General features: G+C 45.8%; 5 non-coding genes across 5 annotated transcripts; 3 read left to right on the forward strand and 2 right to left on the reverse strand.

The window, feature by feature from the left end:
* The first annotated feature begins 5,508 nt into the window (after positions 1-5,508).
* TRNAK-UUU (transfer RNA lysine (anticodon UUU)) lies at positions 5,509-5,581 on the forward strand. The gene has a single exon. It is a non-coding gene; the product is annotated as a tRNA-Lys (tRNA).
* Positions 5,582-8,693: 3,112 nt separating this feature from the next.
* Positions 8,694-8,766, forward strand: TRNAF-GAA (transfer RNA phenylalanine (anticodon GAA)). Its single transcript has one exon. It is a non-coding gene; the product is annotated as a tRNA-Phe (tRNA).
* A 933-nt stretch (positions 8,767-9,699) lies between these two features.
* Positions 9,700-9,772, reverse strand: TRNAK-UUU (transfer RNA lysine (anticodon UUU)). The gene has a single exon. It is a non-coding gene; the product is annotated as a tRNA-Gln (tRNA).
* A 3,474-nt stretch (positions 9,773-13,246) lies between these two features.
* TRNAR-UCU (transfer RNA arginine (anticodon UCU)) lies at positions 13,247-13,334 on the reverse strand. The gene is given in 2 exon segments: positions 13,247-13,282; positions 13,298-13,334. It is a non-coding gene; the product is annotated as a tRNA-Arg (tRNA).
* Positions 13,335-13,595: 261 nt separating this feature from the next.
* On the forward strand, positions 13,596-13,668 carry TRNAV-UAC (transfer RNA valine (anticodon UAC)). Its single transcript has one exon. It is a non-coding gene; the product is annotated as a tRNA-Val (tRNA).
* The last annotated feature ends 1,969 nt before the right edge of the window (positions 13,669-15,637 follow it).

Below are 15,637 nucleotides of genomic sequence, written 5' to 3' on the forward strand. Positions count from 1 at the left end.
TCCTTTCCAAAAATCATCAAATAAGCTGCAGTCATATTCTCAGGCTTTCCTCCATACTGTCTTGTCAAGTAAAGTGCCCCTCTTTGGTTCACATTGATTCCTCAGGGGAAGGAGGCAGGGTGGCCAGACAAGGCATCTTTAAAGACAAGAACTAAAGAGATCAGAAATCTATAAATAGCCTTGCAGAAGTCACATCTGAGTTTGACCAGTGATTTTAGAAGTTAGTAAAACCGACTGGTTCTGAGATAATGGCTAGAAATGGCTTCATTCATTCATTGAGTCACTCACCATTTACTCCCTCATTAGGTAACACATTAGCAACGCAAATGGAAAGAAAGAGCTCAGATAAACAGGCAATTACAACCTAGTTTGAGAAGTGATGTGAAAACACTAGGGGGTGGGGAAAGGGAATAGAGACATGCCAGAGAAGGCTTCTAGAACTGGGAGAATGTATCTGAGCTGGGAGTTTAGGGTTTAATGGAGGTTAGGAGAAGGGAAATGTATAAAATACTGCATGAACATAGCTGAAGAGCAAAGTCAAGGACAGCATCCAGAGTCTGGGTGGCTGCATGGATGGCTAGAGCTTGAGGTCAAGGAGAGAACTCTGATAGGGTTTCATGTTCAACTAGGGAGCCAGTGAAGGATTTTACAGCAGAATGATGCGTTCCACAGTGGAAAATGCCTTATGCATAGGAAGGTCAAGAAGTTGGAGAAAATGTGAGAATGAAGAAAAGTGGAATGATTCCAAAGATATTGAATTGGAATGAACAGCACTTGGGCACAATTATGGGTGGAGATTGGGCGAAGAGAGCAATTTGTATTTTTCTGGCTGGGAAATTTATATGGAAGATGGCAGTAAGATAAACTAGTTTAGAGGGATAGATTGGCTCATTTTTGGACCTTCTGGATTGGAGGTGCTTATGGAGAAGTTGAGTAGGCACTTTAAAACATGAGTGTACAGGGTGGGTGAGGAGGGAGGGACAAGGGGATTAAGGGGCATTATGATTAGCACACATAATGTTAGGGGGGTCACGGGAAAGGCAGTATAGCACAGAGAAGACAAGCAGTAACTCTATAGCGTCTTTCTATGCTGATGGACAGTGGCTGCAATGGGGTCGGGGGGGGTCTTGATAATATGGGTAAATGTAACAACTACAATGTTCCCCATGTGAAACCTTAACACAATTGTTTATCAATGATACCTTAATAAAAAACAAAACAAAACACAAGTCTGTACCTAACAGCTACGTTTTTCCAAGAACAGAGGCGTGGGATGCTAAGAGAAGCTGCACATTAAAATCACCTGGTCAACTTTAAAAATGTACGACCCTGAGCCCCATCTGCAGAGATGCGGATTCAGTTAGGGCTAGGACAATTATATGAATGCAAGGGATGCACAATTATGAAATGGGAGAAGGTGGAATAAAATCAGCATCTTAGGGGAAATTATTAAACTACAGCTTGTTTCTCAGAGTTAAGAGAGGTCTGAGCCAACTCCACGTTGACAGTGTCTACATATTTAAAATTTTGAAAGTGCTAAGATGGAATTACAGAAATTGAGGCCTATTTTAAATATTTAGGTTTAGCACATCAATGCTTTCAATATACATATATAACTCTATTAACTCATCTAGAGGTTAACACTGAAAATTCAAATTTGTAGGCTTTACAAATAAATGGCCTTCATATTCTCTTCTATATATTTCTTGAGTCCAGTTTGACAATAGCTGAAAAATTCAAAATGTTCATGTCTTATAATCTTGCAATATCTGCTTCCTCATAAGAAAAACAACACACAAGGTATGTTATTGCAGTATCGTTTTTAATAATGAAAACTAGAAACAAAGATTAAGATTTTCTCTATTAGGAATCTGATTCCATGGAATATCTTATATCCATACAATCCAATATTGCATGGGTTATAAAGAATGAAATAGTCCTGCATAACTGACATGAAAAAAGTACATGATTTCTTTTTACACGAGAAAAGCAAATTGCAGGGCAATTAAAAAACAACTAATAAAAAGTAAAACTACTTACTACTTATTGCTTACAGAGGCCTTGCCTCATCACCTCTGTAATCTTTGTTATATGCCCACCTCCAGCTGAACGTATCTTTTGTTACAAAGGGCAAATATTGTTTTACTATAGATATGCACAAAAACCCTCGAAGAATTGCTGAAATAGCTCAGTTGGAGAGTATTAGACAGCTAGAGCATAAAGATCCCTGGTTCAATTCCGGGTTTCGGCAGCGATTCTAGGCCTCATGAGCAGCAGCATATCCTCGGGTCTCTTTCTCTGCGGCAGCAGGCAGCGCCGGCCTTTGGAGAGATTTCCCCGGTCATCGCCCCGGTGAGCGTTCTCACTCACACGTGATTGGTTGGTAACGAGCTTGGGGTAGACCGACAAGGGCGGGTCGGCTTTTTCTTTCCTTTGGATGTAAAAGAGGGAGGAAACTGGAAACCGAAAAGGCATTTATGTCGTTCTTTTTAAACTGCTCAGAATAAAGGAAGCATCGGTTCCCTGATCTGGGGCCTGCCTGAAACCGCGCCCTCCCCGCAGGCTGCGCGCGGCACTCCTTGATCATCCCAGCCCTCCCTCCTTCTTTCCTGTTTCCCACAGCGATCCGTTTGCTGCCGGCGCTGGAACCTCTCTCCGCGGGTGAAAGGTCAGCTCGTCCCGGCTCTGCTTCGGGAGATGGCGTTCTCCGAGAGGAGCGCGCGGGGCGCTGGTCTGCACCGCCTGGGCAGCGTGCTCGGCCCCGGGACGCGCAGGGGCTCCGCGAGGATGGCGACAGCCTGGGCCCCCTCTCCACCAGAGCAATCCTCGATTTGGGCTCGGGCCAGCTGGTTTAACAATACCAAGGACCTAGGACAGCTTTTGGGGACGGAGACTGGGGAGGGATCGGAGGCCCTTTGTGGTTTCTGTCCAGACTAGGGTTCCCAAATCAAGTACAGGACGCCCAGTTAAATTAGAATTTCAGAGAAACCACGAATATTGTTCAGTATAAGCATGTCCCAGATACAGCATGGAACACATATTCATTGTTTTTACGAATTCAATTTTTTAAAATACAATATGATGAGAACATGGCCCAAACCTGACATAGAGAATCTCTGAATTCAGTTTTAACTGCATTTTTTATTTTCTGCTTTGCAAGCCGCTATCGTGCATCACACCCTCCCTCCGCTCTGAATTCCATGCGCCCCCATACCCACCCTGGGCCTCGGCTCCCCTAGAGCACACGTGCCCCCGCGCTGCACGCCGCCATCTCTGCGCATTCGCTCACTCCGCCTTTTGCGGGCTGAGCCCACCTGTTCCCACTTCTCATCCTCAAGTGCCACTGCTTTCATATCAGAGATCCCTTCAATACCCTGGGCCTTTGCACGTGCTGTTCCCGCCTGGAGTGCCACCTCCCTTTCCCTCCAACCAAGCCCTCCTCCTCCGCGCCAAGCCCCTTTGAAATCTCAGCCTAACTGCCACCCTCCAGGGGAAGTTCCTGGGGAATAGCACCGCCCCAGCGCTTCACCTCCCCTGCACTGTGGACCTACTATGGGTGGAGCTGGGACCAGCTCTTTAAAAGAAAACGAAAGTGCTTTGGTAACACAGAGTAATGATTAGAAGACAGGAAGAGTAGAACCTGGGAGGGAAAAAAGAACTTAGAACTGTCTTGAAAAGTGAGCGGGCGTATGCCAGGCAGGCGGGAATGGTGATTCTAGCGGGGACACCCTGTTTTCTCGGGGCCTCTTACTTGGATCCTAAGTGTTCCCCCCTGGGATTAACCTTTCGTCTTCAGGCTGGATATGGCAGGGTTTACTCTTTTATGCCAAAGGCCCAATGTGGATAAAATGAATGTTCCTGTGGCCAGGATTCCTACCTGGCCCTGGTTGGCTAGCTCACTACACACGTGTGGGCAATACGTTGCTATTGACTCTATAGAACTCCTCCCAGTGCTCTAGGTGACTCGGTGGCACGGTTGCAAGGCTGCAGGAGAGCAGAGCAGCGGCTGGAGTGGCAGCGCCGAGGACAGAGGGACAGAGGACGGCTGTGTGGGTAGAGAGGCCCAGAGGCAGAGACCGGCTTGCTGCATGCAGACTCGCTCTGAGTGAATGGGATTTTAGTGACTGACGTGCCACCGTGGAAGTAAAGTTGGGTATAACCCTTTCACCCCAAGAACGTTCTACTGTCATTTCTTTGGTCACACTGAATCCATAGCGAACTTGCCCGGGGCTGAAGCCCATTGGCAAGACACCCAATTTTTCCTAGGAGTGTTGACTAGATGCCTGGGCACCATAGCCTAGCCAAGTTGACAGTAAAATTCGCAGTCACACATACCGATATACTTCATGCAAACTTTGAACTGCCCAATCTATTCCCGTTTTGTTTTCCTTCTTATGGATACTCATCAGATTTTTCGAGTTTCTTACCAAAATGCTTCCTTCCCCTGAGGAACATCCAAATTTGGGGGATGAAATCCCTCATCGGCTAGCATTGAGGCAGTTTAACAGAAAGGGGCGGGCATATTAAAAAAAGCAATTATGTCTCCGATTTGCCCCCCTCCACCCCCGCCTGGAATTTTTAGAAGGTGAAGACTGGATCTTCCCTCTCCCTGTGTCTCTCAGCCTAGTGGCTGGCCAAAAAGAAGGCATTCCCCAGGTGTACACTACATACCTTGAGTGGAGTGGCTCATCATCTTAACAAGGTTTTTGTTTTTAAATTAAGACCTAGTCCAGAGCCTCCAAATACGCCTCACTTCCATCCCCATCCCAGACTAATGTGGACAATTCTGGAAGCCTGGGGACAGGGGGATGTCTGATTCCTAGGGTGTTTCCTGGTGATCGCCGCTCGCTCTTGTCTGGTTGTGATGAGACCAAGGCAGCTGATGGATGTAAATGTGTTTTGTAAACTGCAAGATGTTGAGAATAAGAAACTCCCCACTCTCTTCTGAAATCAGTTCGTCCTAATATAGTTTCTGACCGGGGCGGGGAGAGCAGGGGGCGCGTTCTCCCTTATCTCCCCGCGAGCGGCCGCGGCGGCGGCTTCTGTCCGGATATGCTGGATCTTCTGCCTCTGCTAAGCCGCCTGGCGCTTCCATTTGAGGTGGGCACCTGGGGAGGGGACAAGGAGCTGCCAAGTGGCGCTCCACGGAAGAAAGGGCAGCTCGATGCGTGTAACACGGCTGTGGCCTCCGGCCCGTGCCCTATGAGTGAGGGGCAAAGCCGGGCGCGGGATGCAGTCTGCGCACAGCGGCTCCTCCTAGCTCTGCAGGATTCTGCAGAGCACGGATTCACGTTTGCTGAGGAGTCGCCAAATAAAAGGCGTCTGTCCTGTTTTATTTAAGAAATTTGCCTTTAGCTGCTAAAGAACGACCTGCCCCCTTCCCTCCACCCTCCCCTCGCGTGGGACCTACAGTTTGGAGCCAGATGGAATCACACATAGAAGAATTTCGGCATGGTTGCTGGCTCTGAGACACGTTCTTCTCTCCCATGAGCATCTGTGATCGTAAGAGCCCGGATAGCTCAGTCGGTAGAGCATCAGACTTTTAATCTGAGGGTCCAGGGTTCAAGTCCCTGTTCGGGCGATTATTCTCTTTTCAATTTAAAAATGAGACCTGGCTTCGGGGAGCTGCGTTTGTTGGCGGGATGCCCTGGAGCGCGCAGAGCGCGCTTGTCGAGGTCCAAGCATTGCCCGGGGCAGCCGGCGGGCCCTGCGCCCCTGGGACTTAAACACGCTGACGTACTCTGCAACCACCGCCCCGCAGCTGCGGCCTGCGTGTTGCTGTAATCACAGGAAGACGGCGGACTTTCAGGAGTTCCCTGGGATACCCCCAGTCGCCGCCCCGCTTTCCCTCCCCCGGCCCCTGCTGACCATCTCTTGGCTTCCCTCCCGCCAAGTTCCTGAAGAAGACGACACCTTTCCCCGCCACCTTGCCACCTTTCCAGAGAATATTTCTGCACGCTGGAAAGGAAGACGTGGCTATCTGAGGAATGAGGCAACTGGCAGAGCAGTTCCCCCTTTCTGAGCGAGCTCCAGCCCCTCCTCTTCCCCCGAAGTGTGACCCTGAATCCAGCGGGGAGTTGAAGTTGAGATGGCAGCTTCTGCTGGTGCGGGGAAGAGGGGCCTATTGGAAAAGAGTGCGCTGGAGGACTGGAATGGAATGGCCAAGTCCCGATATTCGAACACCAAAAACATTAGCTCCCCTCCACTACAAATTAATAAGGGAAGCGATCGTCTCCGGAGAGGTTTTGAGGAAGCTGGGTTGTGGTCACTAGAGAAGCTCAGGCATGGCTTCACCCAGACTAAACTAATGCTCCCTGTGAGGTGAGGGACAGGTGCTCGCTTCGCTAGGGACGGGCCTTCCTTGCTTCTGCCAGGCAGAAGAAAGCCGGTAATTCCTCAGTAACAGGCTGGGGTGCGGGCTGAGTCAGCCGCCCTCTGAGCTGATAGGCTGTGGAACCCAAGAGGTCCCGATTAGCGGGCAGGGCTAGGGCGGAGGTGGCCCCACTGGGAGGCGGCGCTCTCCTTATCCCCGGCTTGCGCAGCACCCGGGAGGACCTGCCTGTCTCCAAAGCGCAGCTGCCTCATCAGCAGCAAGGGAGTCATAGTAATTGCATCCATTTTATAACCTTGCGGTGAGAGGTAACAATGTACGCTCAGTATTGAACTGAGTCTTTGCCTAAAAGCAAAATTTCAATACATCGTAGCTATTGTTATTAAAGAGTGTGCAGCCTAAGGAGGAAACAAAAAGATACATATTGACACAGGCAAGGGGCCATTTCACGGAAATTATTCCTATTATGCCCAAACTGGTAAACCCATATTCATGTGACTGGGGCCTGTTGGTATGTGCTGGAGGGACGCAATGGCCACCGGTCGAAAGAGGAGTGGGGTGGGCAGATGGGCCAGGCCGTCTTCCTCCTGGAGGAGGGCGAGTCGCGGGGCTCCACGGCATTGCAGGGCGAGAAAGGAGGTGAGGAGCTGTGGCGAACACTCGGGCTTCTTTTTCGGGCTTCCGGAAAAGTCCCTTGCAAAGTGGCCAAGTGCACTTTTGGCCACCTTGAAAAATACAGTCTCTGCTCCCATCACGTCCTGACTAAGGACAGAGCAGGCCAGGGCAAGGAGAGGAAACGGGGTGGACAGCGCCGAGGCCTCTAGCTCTTTTCTCCTTTCCTCTGAGCTCATTCTCTTTCCCTTTCCCGAAGGGTGAAAAATGACAATAACAGCAACACACAAAAAAAGTCTGTCTCGACCAAGACTTTTGAGCTTGAGAGGTGGGTAGCTCTAGCTCAGTTCTGGATGATTCGGGAGGCAAATTATTTCATGTAACAGTGACCTCAGGGAAGGGCGGGTGAGGATTGAATGAGACCATGTAGACCTTGTGCTGGGCACAGAGTAGGCACTTAAGCATTTGTCTTTCCTATTGTTAGGGCCCGGGCGGAGGTAGGAAGACCATTAGGAAGACGATAAAAGATAGTCTGGGACAAGACAGAACGCGAGTTTTTTTCCTTAATGACAGGAATCAGTTTTCCCCTGCCCTGCTGTCGAACCCTCAGAATGAAAAACAGTATTACCTGGAAGATGAGCTTAAGAATTTAAAAGAGATACCTCAAGACAAATGCTGGGCATAGAAGCCACAGGGCATAAATATGCAAAGAAGTAAAAAGCTAACCTTTTCAAACAATATTGCTTCTCTCTCACTTGCCAACTTTACATTTCCCTGTATGGCCCTGGAAGATGACTGGTTAGCCAGAGACGGGTAAGATTCCTCAAGGGAGGAACAACCTAAGACAGGCACAGTCGCAGGGGGGCCATCAGGTGAGAAATTGGGGATCAACAGAGGTGAGGCTTAGAACCTCACCCCCCCTGTTCTGAGAGAAATCTTCTGCATACGTGGATGTTTTATTGCCCTGGTCTAGCTTGGAGTAACACATAGTCTACAGGCACACACCTGATCATCTACATTTGCTCTCTTACAACACTAAACTATGTTTTCTACCTTTATCTTGTATCTACCTACCACTTCAGCATTTTATTAAAAATCATAATAATAAAGAGAGAAATGTGGTATCCACATATAAATCAAGTATAAAAACCAAATGAGTATTCATATTTGAACTGACTGTTTAGAGTTCATAATGCATGAGCAAAACCGAAAGTTTCTGTGATGACTGCCCTTGTACTGTTCACCATGTAACTTATTCACTATGCAAGAATTTGTTCTGCACGTAATAACTTGTTCGTTATGCCTCAGAAGATTGGAGACTGATGAAAATTAGGCTTGGGGTGGATTAATGATTGTGCATTGAGCATTGACTCCCCTATACAGAATTTTATTGTCGTTAACAACCATTTGATCAATAAATATGAGAGATGCCCTCACAAAAAAAAAAAAAAAAAAAGGACAGACTTCCAATGGTAAAATAAATAAGTAACCGGGATGTAATGTATAGCATAAGGAATATAGTCAAGATATTGTAACAGCTTGGTAGGGTGATAGCTGGAACCTAGAATTATGTATATAAATGTTCTACCACTGTGTTGTACACTTGAAACTAATGTAATGTAATACTGTGCGTCAACTACCCTTCAATAAAAAATAATTATATTAAAAAAAAAAAAAAAAGAATTTAAAAGATGAGAGTTTTTCTTTTGTTTTAAATTTCCTTAACAGGGCAAAGCTGGCGTTCGTCCTCGCCGAAATAGCTCAGTTGGGAGAGCGTTAGACTGAAGATCTAAAGGTCCCTGGTTCGATCCCGGGTTTCGGCAGAAGTTTTGCTGCGCTTTCCGGCAGGGCTGGAGTCCATTCCTTTCCTTCGAGGCTCGCCTCCCTCCCCGTCCCGCCGTTTGCTGGTGTCTTCACCACACACTCGTATGTGCACCTGCTTTACACCAATGAGAGGACAGTATTTACTACAGCACTGTGAGGATACAAAGGGTCTACAGCTCTCAGAGAAGTCACAAGTCATGGAGTGGCCTGTACCCACACCCATAATTACGCCATGTACTTCGGACATTGGGCAGCAGCGCCTGTTCTGAGATTACCTGGCGTGGTGGCTGTCACGCCTGATCCACAGGCAGAAAGTCTTGGCTTTGGTTCCCAGTGTAGACGACTCGTGGGCTTGCAAATTTTTCTCATCGACCGCAGACGTGAAGACGGTCTTCAACGCCGCAGCAAGACTCCCAAGTCAGGGCCCCACCAGGGGGATAAAAATCTGGGAAAGGGTGCTTCCCAGCTGGAGATGTGATTTATAGGTGCGTGTCTTGATCTGAAATATTTCTTGGAGCCTCCGTTTTTCTCACCGCGCTTTCAATAAACTATTTCACTGCGAACTATCGCTCAGTGCCAAACGCTTGCACAACTACTGCCGGGGCCATGACTTATCAGCACTCTGACGACAGCGACCTGTCAAAGATGTACATTGTTCTTGGTTATGTGTTCACTGATGTTTTGATTATAAAAACAATACATGGTAGTTTTAAGCAAAATAAATCCGGAGGCAAAGTATAACATGAAGGTTGGAAAAGATCGGTCTGCGGCTGGAATTGGAAGTTACCAGGCACTTTCTGTAAAGCCCTCACAGCCGGTCTGGTCTGCCTTACCCCTTGGTTTGTGAAACTCCTTAAGGGTGTAACCCATTTGAAAGCTCCCATCTGCTCGGTGAGTGGTATTAACACAAGCCCAAGTTTTTAAACAGCCCCCACCCGAACAGGGACTTGAACCTAAGGTGTTCAGATTCAAAGTCTGATGCTCTACCGACTGAGCCATTCGGGCCCGGAAAGGAGGCTTTTTTTGTCTGATCTATCCGTAAATTAGGCCACTTGGCCGCATTCTTTTCCAATCCAATCCAATACGATTAAATTTTATCCAGTGGGATTAAAATCTTGAGTCTGTCTCCTAATTCCTTGAGAGGTGAAACTGCAAAGTCAAGATCAAGTAGACGTTTGGAGGAATCGAGTATTCATTTCTCCATTTCTCCCATCGCGGATAGACCGTGAAGAAAGAAACTGCCTGCCCTTCACCCAGGCAAATCCCTAACCGCTAGCGCCCTGACGGGAACATCCCAAGAGTAATTCTTCAGATGTAGGACCTCTGGGAGGGCCTCTGAGTGAGCAGAGGAGGGTAAAAAAAAAAACTTAATTTGGCGCTAAACGGTTGAGTCGCTTTTGATTACTCTCTGATGGATTGTATTGGTGCTACTAAACAAAACTATTCATGGTATGCATTAGTTAACTATTTTGTCATCATAAAGGTCTTATCAACAGTTTTATGGGCTGAATGCCAGTTCTTCGGTTGGATTTTATGAGCAGCTCCTCGTAAAACAATTACAGATTCTGGTCCACCCAGTTCAAGAATTCATTAAGGAAGAGATTCAAAAATGGAGCCTCCCATTTCCAGAAATTTAATACAATTCCACCTGTTGTATTTTTAAAATAAGCTAGAGAAAGAAAATGTTTTTGAAATTGTTGCAAATCTCCAAAATATTTTTCTAATATATTTATTGAAAAAAAATGTACATATAAGTAAGTGGACTTGGGCAGTTCAAACCCTTGTTGTTCCAGGGTCAAGTGCAGTGATTTTTTTCACTCATCCTGCTGCTTTATTCCATGTCATTCATTGAGGCATTGGGTAAGAGCCATTGAAAGAAAGGGAATCCTATCAGGTGGAGCCTTACAACCATTTTAGCTCTTATTGGAGTCTGGATAACACTCCACTATGTGGGGGAACATGAGGTTTACATTCTCTTAGGTAGAAATGTATCGGGCCCTATGAACAAAGTTTAAAAAGTAATCCGTTATGGGGGAGGGAATGGGCGAAATAGGTGAAAGGAATGAAGAGGTGCAAAATCCCAATTATAAAATAAATTAGTCATGGGGATGAAAGTACAGTTTAGGTAATACAGCAATTATATTGTAATATGTTTGTATGGTGACAAACAACACGTAGTGATCATTTAGTAACATATATAATTGTTGAATCACTATGTTGTATACCTGAAACCAATATCATGTTTATATCAACTATATTTCAATGGAAAAAATCCATTATGGCAAGACAGCCATGTTACATTATGTATGTATGTTATGTTATGTAAACAACACATGGTACTAACCAATAGGTAGGGGATAATATTTGTGAACAAATTAAAGGATATGTATATAAATATGTATTCTCTAGTTATATATACTTGTATATTTGGTGTTCATATATACAAAAGAGATGTTTAAGGACAGAAAACAATCCAATAAAAATGGGAAATGGCAATGAAATGTGTGAGTGGAGGCTCTCACCATTTCCTCCTCCTCTAAATCCTTCTCTGACCCATGACCTAATACAGGTATATCTGTATTATTGGACTTTTAAAGATAAGCATGTATTCTTTTCATAATAAAATAAATGAAGAAGAAAAAAATGTTCATTAAATTATTCCACTCTTCTGGGATCACACAGGCAGCCCCTCATATCAGTGTCCCTGATCCAAGTCGAAATTGAACCAGCAAAACTAAAACCAGGCCCCCTGGACAGGAGCTGTGTGTGTCATCAAGTCAATCCTGGGGGAAGTTAGTGAGTTTTGGCTTGAACTCAGCTTCTTACAACAGTGCAGGGGTTGCAATGGCTGCTCAGTACAGCTCTGAATGCAGGAGAGCAGGAAGATCTGTTTCCTGATCTCTCAAAAACAGACTAGATTGACAGGCACAAAATACTGAGAGCAAAAGTCCAAAACTGTATATAATCAAGTGTAAAACAGTGTGGAACTGGCCTGCTAAGCATAGACAGGTAAGTGGAGCTGTTTGTATCTCATTTGACCCACTATGGTGCTTTTTCCTATGGTCCATCCCCACCCCTCCCATCTTGAAATGCCATGTGTTTCCCACTGTCTGATTTCCACTGGCTTGGCAAGTTCTCTCTGATCCTTAAAGACAGGGATCAGGACTTGCCCCAGAGACGCCTGCTCCATCCTTCCCAGACAGGTTAGGAATACTGAGGCCTCTGAGCCTGTCCCTACTGTGGTACCCATCACAACGTACCTTTAACACCTGTTAGAGGAGTCTGTTTTTCTTCCTGGAATGATTCTGCTGTGAGGACATAAACTCCCTGTGTGTCACCAATGCCTGAGTCAGTGGCCTGAATAAAGCAAACTCTCAAAAACTGTTGTCCAATGACTGAAGGAATGAATGAATAGTTGAAGGAGGGCCCCTCAGAGAAGGCTTTTAGTAGAGAAGGAGGAGGGGTGGAACTGGTCCTTGGAAGTTCTTGTTTGGTAGAGAAGCGAGAGAACATTCCTATCAAGGTGAATAATTCCCATAATCGAATGGGGTAATTTTGTCCTTACAAAATTCTCTGTCATTCTATTGTGTGTCACCCTGTTCTATTTTCTTTATAGCACTAATCTCCATCTGAAATTCTATTTATTTGTTTGACTATAAACCTTCTCTTCCCTCTGTTACTGTCCTGTAAATGAAGCCGGGCAGTAATATTGTTGGTAAGGCTCTAAGTCTTTCGTTGCTTTTATTTTTTGTTTGGTTTTACTTAAAAAAAAAAAAAAATCTGCATTCCCACAACCTCAGCATTCAGAACAGTACTTGGCACAAGGCAGATCTTAAATAGCTGTTGGCTACTATCAAAGAGTGGAGGGTCACTGCACACTGTACCTCCCATCCCCTATCCCACAGTACACTATAGATTCACGTGGACATTTTCTTTATACTTTCCTAACCATCATTTCTGAAGCTGTTAACATCTCTGAATCTGGCAAAACGATATTCTTTCAGAATAACGTGCTACAGCCATTTGAGCCTTTGGGCTGTGTGGGCTAGTGTTAGCCATCGGGACCCCTAAGATTACACCCACAGGTATTGGGGAATAATGATTCAGGCTTGGAAAAGCAGTCCAGTTTTTACTAGAAGCAGTGTTTGAACTCTACGAAGAGGTAAAACCCACTGGACTGTAAGTCCAATGCCTTAACCACTTGGCTAGCCTGGCATGAGACATGCCGGTACTTACTTTTAGGAAATTTGAGCAATATTGATCTACTGAAGTTTCAGACCAACTGAAAAATTTTATTTCTGATGCAAAATAACAATATGGGGTAAGTCTTACTGGCTTTTATCGCATCCTAATTTCTTCTTCACACCAGAAACTCTGGGGCCACATGAAAGCGGTTCAGAAGATGAAAGCAGCTGGAATCACGAGCGTCGGATGGGATTTGAAATGCTTTTCTTAGACATCCTTTTACCAGAATAAAAACGACTCTGGTGGGACTCGAACCCACAACCTTTGAATACCCTACAATTTATCTAGAAGTCCAATGCGCTGTCCATTGCGCCACAGAGCCACGTCCCCAGAGTATATTACGCTTCTTCCATCAAGACGAGAGCTGGGTTTGTCCCCGGGACGCCCGCCGGTGAGCCAGGACGTGTTTCTTTCTCGGGAAAACGGCGGCGCCCCGTGGTGCCAAGAATCGAAGAAGCGTGGATGGGGAGTTGCACGTGACAGTCTGACTTCTCTGAAAGTTTCTGTGACCGATCGCCAGGCAACAATTTGAGCTCACGCCACGTATGGAGTTCATGTCACCTGAGAAAACACCGCAGCACTTGGTTCCATAGTGTAGCGGTTAGCACGTCTGCTTTACACGCAGAAGGTCCTGGGTTCAAGCCCCAGTGGAACCATATGTTTGCTCCCTTTTAGGGCTATCTATTTAGATTTCCTTTTGGCAGCTAGATCTCGAATTTTACTCGATACACAGATTAAAACGCTGAGGTTTTGCCCTGGAGTGAGCGCGCTGCACCTCACTTCGCAGGCCCCGCTTCTCCGGGCGCCGCGCATAACGGCCGCCCAGGGTGCCCCCTTGTGGCACCTCCTGGGACGTGCAGGGGAAGCCGCTCTGTCCTGCGCCGCTGCGCCTGCGCGCTCCCAGCTGCCCCCTTGTTCGACCTGCAGTACCAGGGCGGGGTCCTGGCCTCACCACCTGCTACCTCCTTAACCCCGCTCGGGTCATCTTTAAAAGATTCTGTCACCAGAATTCTGTCACGGGAATCCCGAAGGCCACCTCACTCCCTAGTTGATTACCTCCACGTCCACTGACCTCATACTTTAAATTAGAAATAATTTCTGATAGCAAAACTATGAGTAGAAGGCAACTGCTTCCCAAAATGGTTTGAAATGACGGTAAAAATTGTGTGCTACCTAGAGCATCGTTTCAGAATCAGAGGTGGCAAGAAACAACCAGAAAACATAATAAAGGTCTCTTCCAGAAATCAAGAAGACTCAGCTTCCCCTGTTTTCCAGCCTGGACACTCCAGATTTGCTGGACTGTGGGATACCTACACCAGAATGAGGTTAGTAGAAACCAGGACTTGGCATTTTGACAGCTTCCTGGGGAAATTCATTAAGATGTGGGAAAACTGCCCTGGGTGGCTCTGTAGAGAAGAGAAAGAGTAGAAGCAATAGATGTCTTGTGGGCTAAAAAAAGAGGTCATTTGACAAAGGTGAAGAGAAGAGCATTATTCACAGGCTAAATGACCATTGATGGTTGAATGCATAAAGAAAAAGTGGTATGCACATATAAGGGAGTACTATTCAGTCTTAATAAGAGGAGATTTCTGTGGCATTCCACACTATGAGTGAGCTTGGGGACGTTATGCTGAGCGGAATAAGCCAGTCACGGAACAGCAAATATTTCATGATTCTTCCTATATGAGGTATCTGAAATAGTCAAATTCATGGACTCAAAAGAGTGGAATGACGGTTGCCAGGTGCAAGGAGGAGGGTAAATGGGGAGTTACTAATGAACGTGCATAAAACTGCAGTCAAGGAACCTGAATAAGTTCTATAAATCTGCGGTACAACATTGTACTTACAATCAGCAATAATTTAGTGGACACGTAAAGACTTGTTAACAGGGTATATCTCATGTTAGGTGTCTTTTTTTCACATTAAAAATTTTTTAAATGTGTCATTGCCAAAGGAAAAAATAAAACCCAACGGAGGAAGTTCTGAACAGATTTTGTTAGGGAGAGAACCTGAGAAATACAATGACTTATGAAAATAACCTGGTGGTGACTTGCCAGCTGAATTAGAGGAGGGTAAGGGAAACTTGAGATAGTTGGGAGGTAAATGCAGTATTCCAGAAATATATACCCAAGAGCCTAGTCCCTGATAGAAAGAGAAGAAAGAAATTTTCAAGCAGTAAAATTTGACAAGGCTTGTGAGTGGAAAAGGGGATAAGGTAGGTTGGGGGGGTGAAGGTCACTGAAGGATTTGAAATGCACATGTCTGAGAGGGTGATTTCAAACAGCTGTGGGACTGAAATCATTTATATTTTAGATAAGCTCATATTGCGTGAGGGCAGGGAACCAAGTAGAGATAGCCACTGCATAACAATTCACAGGTGAAGGACTGGAGTGCAGGGCACAAGCTGGTGTGTGAGACTTGCATGATGATGGATGTCATTCTCGAAGATCCTAGTAGTAAATTATTAACCTGTTTTATTGCTGATTTCGTATTTCCCCTCAAGAGATAGCAACTTATTTTCTCTCAGAAATATTACTTGACAGACCCATGGCTGAACATTCAAGGGAAAAAATAGTTGTATGGGGGAGAAAAAACAGCAACCATTATTTAATAAAGTAACTGTAC

The sequence above is a fragment of the Manis pentadactyla genome, chromosome 9 (genome assembly GCF_030020395.1).
Source record: "Manis pentadactyla isolate mManPen7 chromosome 9, mManPen7.hap1, whole genome shotgun sequence".
Lineage (NCBI taxonomy): Eukaryota > Metazoa > Chordata > Mammalia > Pholidota > Manidae > Manis > Manis pentadactyla.